Source organism: Dendrobates tinctorius, unplaced genomic scaffold (genome assembly GCF_039654945.1).
Source record: "Dendrobates tinctorius isolate UK_male_01 unplaced genomic scaffold, ASM3965494v1 ptg000116l, whole genome shotgun sequence".
Taxonomy (NCBI): domain Eukaryota; kingdom Metazoa; phylum Chordata; class Amphibia; order Anura; family Dendrobatidae; genus Dendrobates; species Dendrobates tinctorius.
Window position 1 is genome coordinate 16,123,022 of NW_027361784.1, and position 22,992 is coordinate 16,146,013.

The 22,992-nt window shown below is 41.0% G+C and overlaps 1 protein-coding gene across 7 annotated transcripts in view; it reads right to left on the minus strand.

Moving 5' to 3' along the window:
• TRPS1 (transcriptional repressor GATA binding 1) overlaps positions 1 to 22,992 on the minus strand; it is a 375,172-nt gene that overhangs the window by 177,303 nt on the left and 174,877 nt on the right. The window lies entirely within an intron of this gene.

The following is a 22,992-nucleotide window of genomic DNA, read 5'->3' on the forward strand; positions in this document are numbered from 1 at the left end:
ATGCTTCAGCCTTGCAGGACCTTTATCATACACTTTTTTCTTAGCTCTTGGCTTGATAAAGGCCCTGCGTGGCCGAAATGTTACTATTTTTCTTTTTGGAAGGAGAATACCCGGTGCCTTGGATCCTGGGAGTACGTGTAGCACCCCAAGCTATGTTAGACTTCTAAGAGTCTTGAAACACCCTCAATAGACCTATAAAGATGACGGAGAAGAGACAGAAGCAGAAATAGAAGGAGAAGGAGTAGATAGAGGAGGAGGAGTATGAGGAGAAACAAATTATATTTTACAAAATTGAAAACTTGAATAGCTTTTTTCCCCCATTCGATTTGTTAGCTTTGATCAGTCATGCTCTGGTTACAAAATTTAAGCATCATCAATACCAAATTACAGCTGCTGAAAAGCAAAATCCTTTTTTATGCTCTGAACCACATCAGGAGTCAATTTACTGACTAAAACTGTTTCATTATCTGTCAAATCGTCAAAAACTTTGATGACAGCTTTAGAGTGGGTGTCGGCATCACACGTAAATGGATCTCTAATCACCAGTCAGTCAAATATGACTGAAGATCTTTGTCCTCTCTTTAGCTGCCCATTTTATACAATGCCTATGTCAAAGCAGAGCCCGAGTCAAGTCATGTGAAGCAACTTCTCTGTAGTTCGTAAGTTCCTTTCTCATACAAACATACAAATAAAAAAAAAAATACCACTGACTCCTAGGTGAGGTGGGACAATTTCTGTACCATTTTTACTTCATTCACAAAGAATCTAATAGAAAACAAGGACTTTAAAGTAGTATGTGCATAATGCTCTAGAATCGGAAAGAGATGGCCAACAAGCCACTCAGCCTTGTCTAGGGAATTTAGATGCAGGGAATGGCAGCAAATTAAATATTTGTAGGTGGGAAGGTCCACCTACAGTATAAATAAAATTGGAGCACCAGGAGATGCATTAAGATCTCCTAAAAGTTACAGGTGGTGTATAATAGCTAAATACAGCTCCCTTTGCTAATTTTCTAAGGAACCGTGGTTTACAAAAGTATTTTCAAATACTCTATTAAGAATGTTCAGAACCCTCATCTGATTAGTCAGAACAGAGATCAGTAACAAAGAGACCCTCATTCTTTAAAGGACCTATCATCTGTGATCAAAATGATAGCTGCTTGATTTCCAGAAGAATAGTGAACATTCATTGTCTACTTGAATCACACCTAACTCCATGTTGAGGAACCATTTATAATTAGATACGAAATGTAATTAGGTGCTACATGTCATTGGACGATGGATCATCTGCCTTCCCTTCCAGAATCTAAATCTAATACATTTTGTCAGTCACTCAGCATGTTATAAAACTCATCCTAAGGAAAATAGGAAAGATAGAATGCAGATTCCACTTGAAGCTATTAAAGGAGTTGTCTCTGACTTTAACAATGAAATATGTCATCAATGTCTGATCAGTGGGGGTTCGACACCAGCACCTCCTGCGATCAGCTGATCCCGGTGTTGACGGTAGCTGGAACTGCTCATCTGCACAGCACAGCTCCGTCAACGGAATAGTGGCCACAGTTGGGCACTGCACATTTAGCCCCCTACTGATTTGAATTGGTGGTGGAAGTGCAGTACCTGGCCGTGGGCACTTGAGATGTGCAGACCCGTAACTGAGCAGTTCCAGCTGTCGCCAACACAGGGAACAGCTGATCGGCAGGGGTGACGGGTGTCACAATCCAACTGATTAGACATTAATGACCTCTCCTAAGGAGAGGTCATTAATATTAAAGTCAGAGACAACTGCTTTAAGATCTGTGAATTAGAGTATCTCTACTCCTTAGATAGAGAGGAGTAAGAAGCCACCAGACAACCCTAATGGCGGCCTATCTCCTGGAAGAACAGAGAGATACCGATCCTTTTTTTCCTCTGAAGTCATCCGTTGGGGAAAAATAGTAAACCCCAAAGACATCAGAGAGCTGCCTGGCCCTGCCAAAATCAATACAATCACACAATGTTAGAGCTGGAAGGGACCTCCAGGGTCATCATGTCCAACCTCCTGCTCAATGCAGGATTCACTAAACCATGAAGACTTCCATTGAAGGAGAACTCTCCACCTCTCGTGGCAGCCTGTATCACTCATGGATCACCCTCACGGTCAAAAAGTTTTTTCTAATATCTAATCTGTATCGTCTCCCTTTCATTTTCATTCCATTGCTTCTCGTGTATGTTCAGACAACTTATTCATATGTAGACCCTCAATGTCTGGGGTCTTTTAAATATAGTTTTATTTGCTATATAGTTTATTTAAACTTGGATAGGTTTAAAAGAAGTAATAACTATATCCAGAAAAACTCTATTATGGTGGATTACACCTCACCTTAAAAAAGTAAAGACAATGGCTTATAGAGAGAATACCCTTTTGTGTAATGTCTGTTATTCTTTTAATTGGCTGAGATCTACATGAAAGCTGATGGATATCCTAAGGCAAACAGATTAAAATGAAGCAAAGACCAGTTGTGGCAAGTAGAATGATGGTTCGTTGTAAAAAGAAAAGATTGTAATACTTAAGTGTTTAATTCAAAGTTTCCATAAAGCAATCAAATTATTCAACGCTAAAACGTCTATATTTCATATTTATGGAATGATGGACCGGCTTTTGTTCTGACTCATTGTGACTGTATAACAAGACGCTGTGACACTCGATTTACAGAGTTCCTGACTGCAATAATTGCAAAATTATGGGTTATTTGAAAATAATGTGGGTCCAAAACATAAGAAAAGTTATATAGAGGCGATCGCCGATAGCTGCTACTGCACAGGGGGCGCCATCTTGCAGGAGGAACGTTTTTTTCCTTCTCTAGCAAGATTAGGTTACCAGCACCTGTGCAATAGCAGCTCTCGGATCACCTCTATATACACCGATAGCTGTTACTGCGCAGGCACAGCGGGGGCCATTACCAAATGGATTTTTTTATCTATACTATCAGTACAACCTCAACCATATTAATTACACACACAGTACACATGTGATTATGCTGCAGCACAAATGCCAGGGCTAGTATCTGCCTGTAGAAGGGTTTTTTTTCAGTATGTACATATATTCATTATGTAAACTAGGGGGCCGGTCAGAGAGACCTGTCAGAAGCCATACAGATGAATAGCTAATCACACTGAAGACCAGGGCCGAACTGAGCATCGGGCACGTCAAATGCCAGACGGGCCGATGCCTGTAGTGGGCTCCTCGATCCGTTCATGCATGCTCCGCCACTGTCATGATTTTCAGCCACATATGATTTTCCCTGAAATGCATCATGGAACCTGTCACCAGTTTTGTCCGATATAAGTATCGGCCATCACCATTTCAGGGCTGATAAGCAGCATTCTATAATTCTGTATGTATGCCCCAAACCCGACCCGTAAGAGAAGAAAAATAAGTTTTATTATACTCCCCTGCGGAGCGGTCAGGTCAGAGGGATGCGGCTCTTCTTGGTCTGGTGCCTCTCATCTTCTTGCGATGCCGCACTCCTGCTTCATGCTTCATGGCTCCCTGGCATCACGCTCCTGCGCAGGCATACATCTCTACTCTGTCAAGGGCAGAGCAAAGTCCTGCAGTGCACAGGCGTCGGGGAAGGTCAGAGATGCCCAGCGCCTGCGCACTGCAGTACTTTGATCTGCCCTCAACAGGGCAGATAAGTACACCTGCGCAGGAGCGCGATGCTAGGGAGTTTGTGTGGATGACGCAGGGTGTCGTGTCATCCACAAGAAGCAAGCAGGAGGGCAGCATTGCAAGAGGAGAGGCGCCGGATCAAGAAGAGTGAAACCCATCGGACTGGACCGCCCCGCAGGTGACTTAATCAAAGTTATTTTTCTCCTCTTACAGGTTGGTGTTGGGGGCTTATCTACAGCAATATAGAATGCTGTGTATCAGCCCTGAAAGGCGGTGGGAGTAACTCGTATCGGCCAAACCTGGTGACAGGTTCCCTTTAAAAGTCACCAGGACCAAGCCGCAAGAAAGAATAGTCGGACAGTTAGGTGCTTTGTGGCTTCTCCCCTTCTGCTCCCATTGACTGAACTTTTCTTTCCTGTCAGTCACTGACAGCAGGAGAAAAGTAGCCAAAGCACATTTTTTCTCTGTGACGCCGCAGCATTTCAGAGTCAAACATACATGGCTGAGACATCGTACAGCCAGTGTCAGAAACATCCTGCCCATGGATCAGCTGTCAGGTTCACTTTAAGGGTTTTTTTTCAGTGCTGCATAGGGAGGTGAGCAGCGTTGAGGACATCACGTCTACAGGTACCTGACAGGACAGATGCATGATTGACAGTTTTGGTTTGATGGCAGAATATCAACCCCTCTCAATTCCCAATCTGGAAGCAAATCTTTGAACCCATTAAAAAATATAGTATTTCACATATCCATGCACACCATTTTTTTCTTGTTCATCCCAGCGGACAAAAAAGTGATTTAACCGGAGCTTCTTTCAGTTTTGCATTTCCTTTTTTTGCTTCTCTTCTTCCCAGAGCCATAACTTTTATATTTTTCCGTCTATATGGCCATGTGAGAGCTTGATTTTTGTAGGACGAGTTGTTGTTTTGAACGACACCATCGGTATTACCATGTGATGTACTAAAAAACAAGAAAAAAATTCCATTTTCAGTGAAATTGCAAAAAAAGTGCAATCTCACAATTGTTTATTGTTTGGCTTTTTTTTGCTAGGTTCACTAAATGTTAAAACTGACCTGCCATTAAGATTCTCCAGGTCATTACAAGTTCATAGACACCAAACATGTCTAGGTTCTTTTTTTATCTAAGTGATGAAAAAAAAATTCCAAACTTTGCAAAAAAAAAAAGAAAAAAAAATTGCGCCATTTTCGGAGACCTGTAGCGGCTCCACTTTTTGTGATATCAGGTTGGGTGAGTGCTTATTTTTTGTGTGCCGATCTGACGTTTTTAGTGATCCCATTTTGGTGCAGATATGATCTTTTGATAGCCCGTAGTCGCGGCAATCAAAAAAACGTAATTCTGGCATTTAGATTTTTTCTCGCTACGCCGCTTAGCGATCGGGTTAATCCTTTTGTTATTGAAAGATCGGGTGATTCTGAACGCGGCGATACCCAATATGTGTATGTGTGATTTTTTTTTTTTATTATTGTTTTATTTTGAATGGGACGAAAAGGGGGTGATTAAAACTTTTATTTTTTTATATTTTTAAACACTTTTTTTTTAACTTTTGCCATGCTTTAATAGTTTCCATAGGAGGCTAAAAGCTGCCATAACTCGATCGGCTCTGCTACATAGAGGCGATGATCAGAGGTCTCCAGGAGACCTCGGGTTGTCATGCCGACACACTGGTGACCCGCGATCACATGATGGGGGTCACCAGTGAGCGCATTTCCGGCCCGATGGCCGGAAGCGCCATTTAAATGCTGCTGTCAGCGTTTGACAGTGGAATTTAACTAGTTAATAGCCATGGGTGGATCGAGATTCCACCCGCGACTATTGTGGGCACATGTCAGCCTTTCAAAACAGCTGACATGTGCCGGAAAAGATGTGGGCTCACCAACCATTACGCCCGATGTCGGTCACGGGTTAAGGCTGTGTGCACACGCTGCGGATTTTGCTGCGGTTCCGCAGCGGTTTTGGCCGCTGCGGACCCGCAGCAGTTTTTGCTGTGGTATACAGTACCATGATTCCCTATGGGAATCAAAAACCGCAGTGCAGACGGTGCGGAATTTTCCGCGCGGATTATCTGCGGTTTTCAATCCGCAGAAAGAATTGACATGTCAATTCTTTCTGCGGATTCTCCTGCGGTTTGCCATCTTCTCTATTGAGGAGATGAAAAACTGCAGGGCAAAACCGCAGAGCAATCCGCAGGTAAAACCACAGGTCTTTTGACCTGCGGTTTCACCTGCGGATTTTACAAAATCTGCGCGGATGAATCCGCACCTAATCCGCAGCGTGTGCACACAGCCTTAAAATCAAAAATACCACAACTTGGTATTAATAAAAGCTCCAGCTTAAAAAAAAAAAACCTTTCACACAACTCTAAACAGTTAATGGTGAATTGTTATTTATTTTATTGTGTGTTGCTTACATATTCCGCAGCTCTGGGACATAAAGTTTTCACCATCCGTGCGTTTTTTTTTATCAGCATCCGTATGCATGTTTTTCAATCCGAGTGACACATACCGCAATATAATGCATTAATCAAGTAATTACTGATTTTTAAGCTTTAAATATGTGAAAAGATAATAGGCCTCCACACGTCCTGGTGTTTCCGGTCCTTGAAAAAAACTACTGCTGAGATCCGTGGTCCGTGTCCATGTGCTACCCGTGTGTAGGTGTGTGCTGTCCATATCCGTGCTCTGTTTGTGTGACATGCATGACATGAAATGCAGCATAAAATTAATGAGATACATAGATAATTGTTTTTCTTTTTTATCACATATTAAATTAAAAAAGGTGCAGGGTCCTCCTACTTTTTAAAACCAGCACAGATATAGCTGGGCGCTTCTATTATCAGGCTGGCACAGTCCCGTGTTATTGGCTGTCCCAGCCAAAAAAAATCGAAGTCTACAGCCACCCCAGAATTGACAGATCACATCAGATTCGCCAATTCTGGCGCTTTACCCAGTCATCCCGATGCCATGGTGCAGTGGCAAATCAGGGTAATATATGGGTTTGATGACAGCTGCGATTTGTCAAAAATCACATCTGCTATCAAGTCCAAAGGTTAGTAATGGAGAGGTGTCAGTCGGACACTCCCATTACTAACCATGTAAATAAAAATTATTAAACACACACAGAAAAGTCCTTTATTTTAAAATAAAAACCTAGACAACATCTTTCATCTATTTCATCTTCCTTTTGGAAGTGCATTGAGCAGCAAGGTGGTGTGCTGGTAATGCTGGTTTCACATTAGCGCTTTTTAAGCGCACGCACGGCCGGGGGTAGCTCCGCCCGCGAGCCGGCTCTCTGCCCGGCGTGCCCGCCCCTTGCTTGTAGCGCCGCCTCCTAGCGCACAGCGGCGCCTGCGATTGGCGCACCCTATCTTTAGCATAGGGTGCGCAGATCGTGCGCAGGCCGTGCGCTAGTTGCGCTTTGACCTGCGCTGTGCACTTTTGACGGTGCGCCGAGCACGCCGAAATCCGAAAAGTTTGATTTTGGCGCGCACGGCGCACCGTCAAGAGTGCGCCGCACAGGTCAAAGCGCAACTAGCGCACGGCCTGCGCACGATCTGCGCACCCTATGCTAAATATAGGGTGCGCCGATCGCAGGCGCCGCTGTGCGCTAGGAGGCAGCGCTACAAGCAAGGGGCGGGCACGCCGGGCAGAGAGCCGGCTCGGGGGCGGAGCTACCCCCGGCCGTGCGTGCGCTTAAAAAGCGCTAATGTGAAACCAGCCTAAAAGGGGGAAAAAAAAAAAAAAAAAACTCTTTTAAATCTTCTTCCTGAGCGAGTGTGAACGAGCTGAGTGTGAACTGAGCGTAAGTGTGAACTGTGGTAAGTGTGTGACTTGAAATTCAGTGACTTTAGATTCAGGGAGTTTCCAAGGGAGGTCTTACTGAATTGCTGTTATATTAATACTTTTTTTTTTTTTTTTAATTTATTTTTGCTTATCTTATTATCTGGTGCAATCCCCATTAGGATGTGCTCCACTATTGCCAATGCCATCCAGTGCACATCTTGCCGCATGTATGAAATCCTTGAACAGCCGGTCGAGGGTGCACACTGCTGTGCGAGATGTGAGCACGTTGTGCATTTGGAAGCCCAGATACTGGATCTAAATGTGCAGCTGGCAACACTGAGATCCATAGACAATATGGAAAGGAGTCTTCTGCTCACTGAGCAGACGCTCAATGGGATAGATGAGGGGGGGATGCTAGGTTGGAGCTGCAGGACAATGAAGCAGCTAGCTGGGTGACACTTAGTAGGCGGGGTAGAGGGAAGAGCACCAGGGAGGCTAGTCCTGATCTGGCACACCCCAATAAGTTTGCTAAGTTGGCAGATGAGGGGAGTGTTAGTGCAGGAGTAGCACTGCTGCAGCAAGGCATGTCCTCGGAAAGCCGGAGGAGTGTCTGCTCCAGTAAGGGGGGAAATAGGAGAGTAGGGCAGGCCAGACAGGTTCTGGTAGTGGGAGACTCAATTATTAGGGGAACAGATAGGGCAATCTGTCACAAAGACAGGGATCGTCGAACGGTGTGCTGCCTACCTGGCGCTCGAGTCCGACACATCGCTGATCGGGTTGACAGATTACTGGGAGGGGCTGGAGAGGATCCAGCGGTCATGGTGCACATTGGCACAAATGACAAAGTTAGAGGTAGGTGGAAGGTCCTTAAAGATGATTTCAGGGAATTAGGCTGTAAGCTTAAAGCAAGGACCTCCAAGGTGGTATTTTCGGAAATACTTCCTGTACCACGTGCCACGCCAGAGAGGCAACGGGAGATTAGGGAGGTTAATAAGTGGCTCAGGAATTGGTGTAGGAAGGAGGGGTTTGGGTTCCTGCAGAACTGGGCCGACTTCTCAGTTGGCTACAGGTTCTACGCTAGGGACGGGCTGCACCTCAATGGGGAGGGTGCCGCTGTGCTGGGGGAGAAAATGGCTAGAAGGTTGGAGGAGTGTTTAAACTAGGGACGGGGGGGAGGGTATTCCTTTTATAGGAGGGGAAGACAGTCCAGATAGAGACCTGGGCACAAATAATGACATTGGGGGTGGAGGTGGCATGGGGGGTGGGGTTAGAACAGTTAATAATTTAAGAAAGAATAGAGGTACAGAGAGATACATAAAGTGCATGTATACTAATGCCAGAAGTCTCGCCAACAAAATGGAGGAATTGGAGTTAATGTTGTTGGAACATAATTATGACATGGTGGGGATATCTGAGACATGGCTGGACGAGAGCCATGACTGGGCTGTTAATTTACAGGGCTATAGTCTGTTCAGAAATGACCGAACAAATAAGCGAGGGGGAGGCGTGTGTTTATATGTAAAATCATCCTTAAAACCCATCCTTCGTGATAATATATATGAATCTAATGAAAATGTAGAGTCCCTGTGGGTAGAGATAAGGGGAGGGGGGAAAAATAATAAATTACTGATAGGGGTTTGTTATAAATCTCCAAAAATAATGGAAGCTACAGAGAATATCCTCATAAAGCAAATAGATGGAGCAGCGACTCAAGGAGAAGTCATTATTATGGGGGACTTCAACTACCCTGAAATACATTGGGGAACTGAAACCTGCAGTTCCAGCAAAAGTAATGGGTTTCTGACAATGATGAGAGACAATTACCTTTCACAACTGGTTCAGGACCCAACAAGAGGGGGGGCACTGCTAGACCTAATATTAACCAACAGGCCAGACCGCATATCAAATGTAAGGGTTGAGGGTCACTTGGGTAATAGTGATCACAAATTAATAAGTTTTCATGTATCCTTTAATAAGATGTGTAGTAGAGGGGTTACAAGGACACTAAACTTCAGGAAGGCAAATTTCCAACGGATGAGAGATGATCTTGGTGCAATTAACTGGGACGATATCCTGAGACATAAAAATACACAAAGAAAATGAGAGACGTTTATTAGCATCCTGAATAGGACCTGTGCACAATATATACCGTATGGGAATAAACATGCGAGAAATAGGAGGAAACCACTATGGCTAAATAGAGCAGTAAGGGGCGCAATAAGAGATAAAAATAAAGCATTTAGAGAATTAAAGCAAGTAGGTAGTGATGAGGCATTAAATAAATACAGAAGATTAAATAAATTCTGTAAAAAGCAAATCAAGACAGCAAAGATTGAGACAGAGAGACTCATTGCCAGAGAAAGTAAAAATAATCCCAAAATATTCTTTAACTACATAAATAGTAAGAAGCTAAAAAATGATAGCGTTGGTCCCCTTAAAAATAGTCTGGGTGAAATGGTGGATGAGGATGAGGAAAAAGCCAATATGCTAAATAACTTTTTTTCAACAGTATTTACACAAGAAAATCCCATGACGGATAACATGATCAGGGATAAAAATTCTCTGTTAAATGTCACCTGCTTAACTCAGCAGGAAGTACGGCGGCGTCTAAAAATTACTAAAATTGACAAATCCCCGGGCCCGGATGGGATACACCCCCGAGTACTGCAGGAATTAAGCACAGTCATAGATAGACCATTATTTTTAATCTTTAAAGATTCCATAATAACAGGGTCTGTACCACAGGACTGGCGTATAGCAAATGTGGTGCCAATATTCAAAAAGGGGACAAAAACTGAACTTGGAAATTATAGGCCAGTAAGTTTAACCTCAACTGTGGGTAAAATCATGGAGGGTTTTCTAAGAGATACTATACTGGAGTATCTGGAGAAGAATAACCTCATGACCCAATATCAACATGGGTTTACAAGGGACCGTTCCTGTCAGACTAATCTGATAAGCTTTTATGAAGAGGTAAGTTCCGGACTGGACCAAGGGAATGCAGTGGACGTGGTGTACATGGACTTTTCAAAAGCTTTTGATACGGTGCCACACAAAAGGTTGATACATAAAATGAGAACAATGGGGATAGGGGAAAATATGTGTAGGTGGGTTAAGAGCTGGCTCAGGGATAGGAAACAAAGGGTGGTTATTAATGGAGCACACTCGGACTGGGTCACGGTTAGCAGTGGGGTACCACAGGGGTCAGTTTTGGGCCCGCTTCTTTTTAACATATTTATTAATGACCTTGTAGGGGGCATTGAGAGTAGAATTTCAATATTTGCAGATGACACTAAACTCTGTAGGGTAATTAATACAGAGGAGGACAATTTTATATTACAGGAGGATTTATGTAAACTAGAAGCTTGGGCTGATAAATGGCAAATGAGCTTTAATGTAAGGTCATGCACTTGGGTAGAAAAAACAAGTTGTATAATTATGTGCTTAATTGTAAAACACTGGGCAAAACAGTCACTGAAAAAGACCTGGGTGTATGGGTGGACGACAAACTCACATTTAGTGGCCAGAGTCAAGCAGCTGCTGCAAAGGCAAATAAAATAATGGGATGCATTAAAAGAGGCATAGATGCTCATGAGGAGAACATAATTTTACCTCTATATAAGTCACTAGTGCGACCACACTTAGAATACTGTGTACAGTTCTGGTCTCCGGTGTATAAGAAAGACATAGCTGAACTGGAGCGGGTGCAGAGAAGAGCGACCAAGGTTATTAGGGAACTAGGGGGTCTGCAATACCAAGACAGGTTATTACACTTGGGGTTATTTAGTTTGGAGAATCGAAGGCTTAGGGGTGATCTTATTACAATGTATAAATATATGCGGGGACAATACAAAGACCTTTCTAATGATCTTTTTACTCTTAGACCTGTGACGGGGACAAGGGGGCATCCTCTACGTCTGGAGGAAAGAAGGTTTAAGCATACTCACAGACGCGGATTCTTTACTGTAAGAGCAGTGAGACTATGGAACTCTCTGCCATATGATGTTGTAATGATTCACTACTAAAATTTAAGAAGGGACTGGATGCCTTTCTTGAAAAGTATAATATTACAGGGTATATACACTAGTCTCCTTAATATTGCGTTGATCCAGGGAGCTAGTCTGATTGCCGTATGTGGAGTCGGGAAGGAATTTTTTTCCCCAATGTGAAGCTTACTGTTGCCACATGGGTTTTTTTTGCCTTCCTCTGGATCAACATGTTAGGGCAAGTTAGGATAGGATATGGGTTGAACTAGATGGACTTAAAGTCTCCCTTCAACCTTAATAACTATGTTACTATGTTACTATTATTTCTCAAAAAAAATCTCCATAGGTCCATTGTAATCCACATTGATGTCACCCATCGATCCCCGACTGTTACATCCAGAGGCTGTGAAGAGCGGTGACATCAGTAAGGCTACCGCAGTTCACAGCTGGCAGCTCACACACTGTCACACAGAGTTTACTGTGAGAACCACCAGCTGTGACCTGTGATAACCTTACTGACGTCACCGCTTGTTACTGCCGCTACTCTCAGTGTGTTCCAGGAGCCGTGGTGAGCGGTAATGTTACTGATGTCACCGCTCCTCACACCTTCCAGATGCAGCAGAGCTGGGGATCATTGTGGGACATCAATATGGATTACAATGGACCTGCGGAGGTATTATTGGGGAAAATAAATAGGTGAAAGAGGGTGGGTTTTTACTTTAAAACAAAGGACTTTTCTGCGTGTGTTTTAATTATTTTAACTTACAGGGTTAGTAATGGGGGGGTATCTGACTAACAACTCTCCATTACTAGCCCCAGGGCTTGATGGCATTTGTGACTTTTGTCAAATCACAGCTGTCATCAACACCATATGTTAACCCGATTGCTACCACAGCACGGCATCAGGATGAGCAGGGTAAAGTGCCAGAATTGGAGAATCTAATGTGATGCGCCAATTCTGTGGAGGCTGTGGGCTTCTAATTTTTGGCTCAGGGTGGGCTAATAACCATGGACCATCCCAGCCTGATAATAGAAGCCCACAGACACTGTCTGTTTTATCTGCACTGGATTTAAAATATATGGGGGGACCCCACACGTTTTTTTTTCTTATTTAATTACTTATTTAATGTCATGCTATTACCAAGCACTGGGTGCTGACTACAACTGATCGCAGGGAGACTAGGCAAGGATGATGACAGTTGTAGTTAGCACCCGGCGCCTGGGAATAGAGCTAACTGTACTGCTTTTCCCAGCAACCAGATCATTTAATTCTGGTATGTGTAATGGTTTTTTGGGTTGATGTCAGCTGCGTAATGTCAGCTGCCATCAATCCCTGGTGTAAGTAATGGAGACGTTTCTATCAGACACCCCCACTACTAACCCAGACCTGGCGAGACCAAGCGAATGAACAGCGATGATGGTAGTAACAATATTGCTCTTCACAGTCGCCGAGCTCTGCACAAGACCCGGAATATCCAAAGAGCGGTGACATTACTGAGTTACTGATGTCACCGCTCTTCAGAGTCACTGGGTCTCGTGCTGCGCAGCGGAACCGAAAGTGGCTGTAGGAAACGGTTATGAAGCGTCAGAATGAGGTTTCATAGCCTTTGGTAGCCTCAATCCATTCATTATCTACGACATCCAGGTATGTAGGTAAAGTAGCAGCTTTTCTAGGTACAGCAACTAAAAGCAAAAATAGGACTGAGCTGTAATATTGGATACAGCTGTGATTATATGTTACATAGTGGTGTTACACTCCCCTCACTTCTTGTAACCTACAAGTGTGCAAAGATATAATACTGTCACCATGTGACAAATAGGCCTGTGTAACTTCAAATGCCAGGGCTGAATTTTAGCTCCAGTCCGGCCCTGCTGAAGACCCCCCCCCCACAGGCCGCCCTGGGGCACGGCACATCATTAACTCAAAACTGAAAATAAAGATTAAACAACAACCAAAAGACGGATTTCATCACCAGGTATCATTGTAATCAGCATAACGGCGCTGACCTGACTCTGTCTGTAGGTTACTGTGCCAATCCTGCTGACAGTTTCCCTTTAACTACTAGCTTATGTGAAAAGAACCGTATCTGGACTCAAGCTGAGAGCACATGCCATAGACACTTGTATCACGGCATTTCTAACTCATTATTAAAAGTACAGAAGTGAAGACATGATCTGATTTTGGTGTATATTTAATATATTCCTGGCAGACAAGGTCAAAAACTTTAGCACATTCTCATATTCTGGCATTGCATTCTGCTTGTTTTTAAAATCTGCAGACTAAAAGAAAAAAACATATGGGATTGGTTAGGTCATTTATATTCAGAATAAAATAGTAGCCTGCCTGTGACTTACCAAAGAACACGCTGTTGCAAAACACAGGGTATCCATGACTATATTTAGGTGGAGTTTCTATTTTCGGGGGGAAAATGTATTTCAAGTCACTTTTTAAATTAAATGTCTTAACGGGTTTTAAATAGAATAAAGACACAAAGAGAAAGAATTCACCATAAAGTTGGCAAAATTCAGATTTTCCCTCTTGTGCTTTTCTTTTAAAACTTTATTGCTAAAATAGCTTAGTGATCTAAATAAGAGGATTGTGTGTATGGTTTAAAGAGAAACATCAGAGAAGCATCAGCATAAACTGTAATTCACATTTTAGAGTCTTTCAAAACATTTAGGACGGTTATAAAATGAAGGTGATCCAGGGTTTTATAGGGCGAGGATACAGAGAGTTAACAGTTTTTTAGGGCAATTTTCTTTCAGGGCAGTAAATAAACAAAAGTCTCCGTATTGGTTTTGGTGAAACTTCCACCTGATGAAGACGGATCCTCCGTCGAAACGCGTTGTGGTTTAACCCCATCTATTGTCTGAGTCTCTTTCCTGTGCTCCTAAGACCATTTCCAATTTCTCATTGCTCCTATCCCCCATTGGAGGTTTTCGGCTGGAGCTGTAGTGGAGACCTGACATCCTTGTCTGCCCCTGGGTTGCTTCCTAAGTGCTCCTGTATGACCGCTTATCACTGACTCTTATCCGTATTGGTTTTGGCTCAGTCAGGACATAACGTCAGTCCATCATAGTTTCCTTGATTTAAGGTTGAAGAAGACTTAAGTCCTTCTAACGCCTAACATGTTGATCCAGAAGAAGGCAAAACCTCCATGGGGCAGACTCAAAAATCCATATTAGGGGAAAAATTATTTCCTAACTCCATATACGTCAATCAGACTAGGTCCCTGGATCACAGAAACTAGTACCTATAAAATTTATTTTCAAGAAATGCATCTAGTTTCTTCTTTAACTTTTGTAGCGCATCAACCATAAGAAAGGAGGGCACAGAGGTTTGCCTCCCCTACCTTTCTGTTACTATTGATGTGTCCATAGATTCAATAAGTCATAGATTAGCCAAGAAGTTAGAAGAACGAGAACCCGCAATATTAACACTTTTTTTTTATTTATTAGGTAAAAATTTTTAAGGCATATTAAAGATGAAAAGTGATTTTGCAATTTAACTCGAGATTCTATTAAACAGATTAAATTTTGTATTACCTGCTAAACATTTTGTAGAGATCTCCTCTTGTAAAAAGAAATGAGCGGATCCGTCAAATTTCAAAATTTCTTTGTTTTAACAGATTTTCCATGGAAATTCGATTCGAGGAGAAGCTATACTTCACTAATTTAATGTCCTTTTTTATGCTCTGTGGTCTCTCCAGTTCTTAATAAACATAAGATGTAAAAAATGTAAAAAAAAAAAAATACTTAAATTCACCTCACCGCTCACTTCCACGGCCCCTCCGTTCCTCACTATATTCATCTGGTTCAAGCCACATTTTATTATCACTGCTGCGAGAACTGATTTCTTGGAGCTTTTCTCTCTAGACTGGGACTTGGGACTGATGAGGCACAGGTTGGTTCTGTGCAAGGTCAAGGTAACGTCTCCACGGCCTTGGTGAATGTGGATTTTTTTTTTTTCTTACTATTTGAGTAGCATTCAATTTCATTTGAAAATATTTGCTCAACTCCAGCAGTATCAAATCAAAAATAATTCTTAGATTTGTCATTTTACAATTTCCATAGGGAAGTTAAGGGAATTGTTATTGCATATAATATTTTTTCTTTAACATAAAGGACATTTTGGGAAATCGATTTATGATGTATGATATTTGAAGAGATTTTTTTCAAAACGTAATTGTGTATATTAAAAAAAAAAAAAAAAAGAAAAGAAGACACTTTTGTGAATGGCACTACCTAAGTATCACGCCACGCCTAATAAAGCAGCTTTAAGTCGCTAATGTGTATAATTGTTTTCTTAAGGATGGGTGAAAACTCTTCTATGTTGATGGTCCATCGTGAGTAAAAGGGCTTCAAAGCAGACGGCTTACACATAAAAGGTAAAAGGAAGAAGCCACTTATTACTCCTAACCTATAAATGTCGTCTTACTTTCTAATGTTGAAAAGAATCGGCACAAAATCAAAAGACCGCAGCTACATAAAACGTCTTTGGAATTATTAGAAAATCAAAGATACTTTTGTAATGTGCTAAAAGCTTTTCATGGAAATATTAAGTATTTTTCATTGTATTACAAAATACGATCTTTCTCATAAAGGCAAGTTAGTTGCTTGATACGCGCAACTGGAACTCATACAAGATCTCACCATGAGGCTCAGGAACTTTAGGCCTCAGGTTTACTGGTCACCTTATGAAGTGAATTACGTCAGGGGCAGACTATAACACTGAGGACAATAAACCATTATGAAAGACGTTGAAATATCTCCTATCTTTGGGAGCCCTGATGACATTTCGATTTCTTCTCCACCCTATTCCAATTAAAATCTAAAAATACTAGGGTCTCTGTGAAGGAAATTGAGATGTATGAAACTTTATATTGAGATATTTATTATTAAGCTGCTATCTCACGGCAGTCAGACCCCCACACACACACTGACAGCTATGAAATGAGAGCTGATGTTGTATATGATCAAAATCACCTCGGCTCTTTATTAAACTCTAGCTGCAGAGATCACAGAGGAGAGCAGGGCTCTCTTTCATTTCATGTATCACACAGGAGAAAGCCTGCACTAAACTTATCTAGGGGTTTGTTCTTTTTACCCCTGTATGATGCCTCCTGCTTAGGATGAGTCAACATCATACAGGAAGAAAAAGTGCATGCCCCCAGAAAAAAAATCTCTAGTAACACCCATTTGGGCATGCCAAAGCTTTGCATGCTAATATTTCTGTAATGGAGTAGTCGCTACTATTCCATGATGAGCCCAGGTTAACAAACTAAAATTGGTGAAAGGTCCTCTTTAAGGGTGCAGATAACAAGATGCCTCCACACCTTCAATAGACGCTTTTTTTTTGGCGGACAACTATTTCTCTCTAACCCACTATACCCACTATACACATGCATGGTAACCATGAATGCGTTTTATGTAGGGAGAGCATAATAAACTGATGTCAAACACTTCTGGTGGTGCCTTCTCTTACTTGAGAGCAAAAGGATTAGATATTGAAAGTGCACATGCCGTTCCTTCTTTCCCGCAACATGATCTGTTGTTGGCGCACCTGTCCTAAGGCCTTTCTTAAGGTACATTTACAATCAAAGATTATCATGATTGATTGTTCCTAGGAACATTTCAAGATAATCTTGCAGTATAAACCGGCTGCCAATCACCCAATAAGCAAGCAAAACACTCAGGTGAAATGATTTTTAAGCTTTCTAAAAATTAATTGATCTCAGTAGCACATCATGATGCTGTGTAAACAAGATTTGTCCTGCCGAGGAAAACAGCAGCCTATGTGTACAAAACTATCTATTAGATATTGTTAACAGCACATTGTTTAGTGCAGTTGGCTACTAAACAACCGAAGATCGTAAATATTTCCTGATCGGTGGTTGTTTAGTGCTACTGGCCGGTTATTGTAAACTGACCATTACAAATTAAAAAGAGTCAGGCATTAATGATGAAATGGTTGGGTTTGTATGGGCCTGAACTTTCTTTAGTGACCTCTTTTTCTCTCTGAATGTACAATAATAATGGAAAGCCATAAAAGAGAAATCTAAGGGGTCGTACGAGATTAAATAGCAAGTACAACCTCACTAGAGACGATCTGCAATACCCATAAAGCGTAAGGGTGGTAGCTGACGAGCGTAAATAGACAACTGGCATATTCTATATGCATTTTAATAGCGTGACTTTTTCTTAAAGTACGTCAATATATGAGATTACTCATCCTATCTCTAGATTAGCATATTATCTATTACTCCAAGCCAAGGAAAACCTAGCAACTGCTATATTACTAAATGTTTACTAAAAAGCCTCAGGGTGTTAAGGGTTGCCTCGGTAGTCCCTTTGTTCATGGTGATTCACCCTTTTCCTCAAGGTTTTTATGTAATTGTGACCCACTTGATCTCTGTCTCTTGTCACACACCCAAATAATGGTTTTAGCTGCCAATGCGTTCTACACCCATTTTAATATAAATACATACATATATTTTTTTATTTTTTTTTAGGCGATGAATGCAATTTGAGATTAGTGAATTCCTTCGGGCAGGGATGTCCTAAACTTCATACAATTTTAAATATTACTGAATATCAATGAATCTTACGTCAACATTAATTCAGTATTTACATAATTAAAGTCTGGCAAGGCTTAAGCCTTACTAAGTGCAGCATGAAACATATAGAGAAGAGAGGAAACGTGGAAAATAACAGAAATACAGGGATTTTTTTTTTTTAGAAAATAAAAGTAAACCCTCATGCGGGAATCTCAGATCAGTAAAGTTGCACTAGTATAAAGATGTGTCCTGTCCATCCTTACCTTTCCCTTTGACTCAACATATCCTGCTACATTTGGTGTCAAAAAATGTTTTCTGAAACTATGTTGAGGAAGGATTATGCTACATGTGTCTATATGTGGTCAACCAAAGGTTTTGATGTAGACTTCACCCTCTAAATGGTTTTACGAGCAAGTCTCGATACTGGATTATTTTCCAATGAATAAAAAGCAAATATGTTGACTATGCTAATTTCTACCATTGCTTAGGTCATGAGAACATGTTTGACATCACTCTTTGTTTCCAATAGGGCTCTCAATCTACATATCTTTATCCTCCATACTCACAGAAGATAGTAGACAATATTTGGAATATTGGTGGAAAAGTGGAGCCTAGAAGAAAACTTATAAAAGTGTCGCGAGAGGATACAAACTCTATGTCGAGGTTGGTCTTGAACGGATTAAAATCAAGACCCAAGCATTAGAAAGCAACAGTATCAACCACTGTGTACATGAACCTAATATCTAAATTCACTGGGCTGCAAGAAAAAAAGACGGACGGCACCGCCAGTACTGCTGAAATCCTATGCTGCCGGTATTGTACCGTGTTGTAGGCTTCGCCTCATGACCTTGGGTGCTTGTCCGAGAAAATAAAGGTAATAAATCCTCCAAAGAAAACCAGAAAGCATTCACCGGCCTTTTGAAGAAATTCCGCTCTTTATTGACAATAAAAAAGCATGTTGGCCGAGGGAGTGAGCAGAAACTTGATAACGGCTGTTTCGTGCCTACTGGCGCTTCCACGGGTCAATTAATTTGGAGGAGCTAATATATGAATTCAATCAGATATCAAAACACGCTAGAAAAATTATTGACAGGCTGTAATTTACATAAAAAAATCACTAGGTAGTCACATATACACATTTAGCATAAACATTCCCCACCATTGTATTGTAAAATCATGTTTTTTTTTCCCAAAAAATTTGGCCCTTTCGTGCCACACATCTCAGGATACGTTACACCAAAAGGAAAGGTAAGTACAGATATTTCTGTATAGTAAAAGAATTTCACTAGACCAAGGTCCCTATATTAGAGTTTTAATGCATTATTCTAGAAAAAAAAAAAAAACTTATCTACACAGTCAAAAAATATGCCTCAGTAATTTCAAGTTCTAACCTAATGAATTCTAAGTTACATTGCCATAACCTGAGGGTTAAGTTCACCTTCTGACCATCATTACTAGGAAAATTCTGCTCAATTAGTTAATTCTATCAATGATCAACATGAAAATAGGTAAACAAATTCTAAAACAAAAAAAAAAGAGAAGGACGAAAAACATCTAAATGAAAACAGGCCTGATCAATATTCCAAAACTGGAACCGTTGGGAGTCAACATGTAGTTGATATTTAAATCCTAATTTTAAGACTGCAAATATCAAAGGACATTTATTCTGGAAAACTGAAGAGGGCAAAACAATAATAGAATGTCGAACATGTTCGAGGAATTGAGACACTTCAAGCTTTTTTTTTTTTAAAGAGATTTCTGAGACTGAATCAAACTCCACAACCATGTGGTGCAAGTTAAATAACCAATATATGCTGTCACCCCCATCCACCAGATTTTAGTATGGGGCTAGTCTAATGAACTGTGACACTAATACATGCATAGGCCATCAAAAGACGAATTACTCAATCTAATGTTACTTGCCCCTACAATCTCTGAACATTCATGAGATGGCCTATTTTCCTCGGTATTATTAGCAGGAAGCACAGAGACTTACTAAAATAATTATTTCCATATGCCAGTACTGAAAGCAGATCTAGTCCACTGCCACAGCATCACAGTAAAAGATATGACCATATGCTTCTTTTGTTCATTTGATCACTTTGAGAATGTTGCCACATCCTTTTAAAATGTTCTTTGACATGAACGTTTTAAATAATATATGTTAAAAAAAGAAAAATTAATGCTACTACTCTATTGACAGAAGATGGGAAACACGAACCAGACACAATATAGTCTCTTCTATTGAACTAAGCCACACAAAAAAAACCATACAAGGTTATGCCAATTTCAAATTTATGGGCCAATTTTTCTTGTAAAACATAATGATAGGTGAAGTGAAATCATAAAAATGTTTCAAGGAGGTTTGCATGATAGTTACATTGGGTTTAACATCCAGCATGAAACAACATGTGAATTAAGATCTCCTACAACAGTTATGGATTAGCGCCGTTGATGGATGTTTCTTTGGAATTTAAAAGTTGGTGGAAATATCACCTGTGGAACACTAAGGAAATCCAGAAAACGATCTCTTGATGGTTCTTGAGGACTTGAGTTGGGGCACACTGACATTGACCATCAATATGTGATCAATGGGAAATGAGACTTACAAGACCTTTGCCAACCAGCACAATATTGGATATTTGGCTCTCGTGTGAGCAATTCTACGTCAAATTTAAAAGGGTTTGTCCAGTAAAAACAATCCAGGAGATAGGTCATAACTTACAGATCAGTGGGAGCTCAAGTGCTGGGAACCTCTCTGATTGGCAGAACAGTGCACTTTTTAAAAGTTTGGAAAAGGCTAGATTGGAGCTGAAAAGCGCCATCTATTAGGTTGTATTTGATGCCACTGATGAAATAAAAGTTTTGAAATTGCTTCAACTATTTGAGCATTGGTCTGTCTACCTTTGATTTAAAATGGGACGTCTCGTCTAGATGCGAACACCACAACCTTAAGGCCCCCCTTCACACGTCCGTTTTTCATGTCCGTATGTGGTCCATTTTTTAAGGACCGCAAATACGGACACAGGCACTTCCACTGTATTCAACAGTGGTGCGCAAGTGAAGCAAAACTACAACTGAGTGTTTTTGCTCTTCAACTACTAGAGAGTCACTTTTTATTGAAGAAAAAAATGTTTCGATTACTTTGTTGACTTTAAAAGAATGAAGACTGTCCTATATGATTTAGTAGTTAGTTGACCACTGAGATAAATTTTCCTTTTTATTATTTTTTTGAATCCAAAACAATAACTATGAAGAGCAATTTTGGAGAGAAACGCTTTTCTATTATGTTCTTGCAGTGTGTAAACAAAACTTTTCAAGAAGAATAAAGGTTACAAGTTCCATTGATTAAAGGGAATCCTGTCACCTCATTTTTGGCCTATAAGATGCAGCCACCGCCATCTATAATGCTGTAGATAAGCCCATATGTAACATGAAAGATAAGAAAAAAGAGATTATACTCACCCGGGCGTCCGGTCCGGTCCGATGGGTGTCGCGGTCTGGTCTGGCGCCTCCCATCTTCATACAATGATGTCCTCCTCCTTACTTTTCCCTCGGCTCCTGCTCAAGCGTACTTTCTCTGCCCTGTCGAGGGCAGCGTAAAGTACTGCAGTGCGCAGGCGCCGGGAATGGTCAGAGAGGTCCGGCGCCTGCGCACTGCAGTACTTTACTCTGCCCTCAACAGTGCACCGAAAGTACACCTGCGCAGAAGCCAGCATGAAGCAAGGAGGAGGACGTCATCTCTAGAAGATGGGAGGCGACGGACCGGACAGCGACACCCACCGCACCAGACTCGCCCCCCGGTAAGTATAATCTAACTTGTTTTTCTTATCTTTCAGGTTACATCGGGGGCTTATCTACAGCATTACAGAATGCTGTAGACGAGCCCTGATGTCAGTGGCCGCAGCTTATAGGCCGAAAATGGGGTGACAGATTCCCTTTAATGGACTTAAAGACACCATACACATTAGAACAAAGGTTAAGGGTAAGACAACCAATGGACGAAAAGAAGTCATACACATTAATATGTATATTGAGGGTAGGACAACTAATGGACTCAAAGTGACCATACACATTAGAAAGCAAGTTGATGGTAGGACAGCTATTAGACTAAAAGTGAAAAGAGCCATTTTTCTGAAAAAAATTCCATTAGAGAAAGATCGATCATGGAAGAAAGAACATCAATCTATTGGCCAAAAAAATCAAACAAGCTCAACTTAATTGAAAACATTTATTAGAGGATATTCTTTATGGCTCAAACCATCAATATTTATGAACTTTAGGCCGGTTTCCCACATCCAACATTCACTGTCCAAGTACAGACCACAATGTATTGAACGGCCCCTAATCTCTCGTTCCAAAATCAGCATAGGCATAGAGATATATGAAGCTGTTGAATTCAGGTCAGGAAACCAGAGGCTGGATTGGACATTGAGGTTTGTACTCAGAATGTGAATGTTATACCGGCCTTTGTCCGATATGTATAGACACCATAACATAATCTACAGAGGATTGAGAACAGTAGACTAAAAACATCATATAAAAAAATAGTGGATAAGTTTGTAGATTCACATTACTATCTCAACTTTTCTCAATAACCTTCAGAACTTTTGGTAAAAGAACATCTAATTCAAAGAGAAATAATAATTATAATGCAGTAGGAACCTCATACTGAGGTAAATGATTTGCTAAGCAATATGCATTTTGATATAATAAAAAAAAGTATTGCTCTGCTATCCAAGACATAACAAACTGATTACCGTCACATAGCTAACAGCAGGCTGGGGTTTTCCTGTTGATTTAAAAAGCCGTTTTAAAGCAATTTTACCTCCCTAAACATATAATTATATTACTTTAGTAACAAAAAGATTTGTACAATGAAGCTAAATCATGATGGATGAAGCCAAAAGTGCTAAAAACAAGCTCTGCAGTAAAGAGTCCCATTAATAATGTGCCTCATTATTTGTTTCTATAAAAGTCTAATAACAATCAATTCAG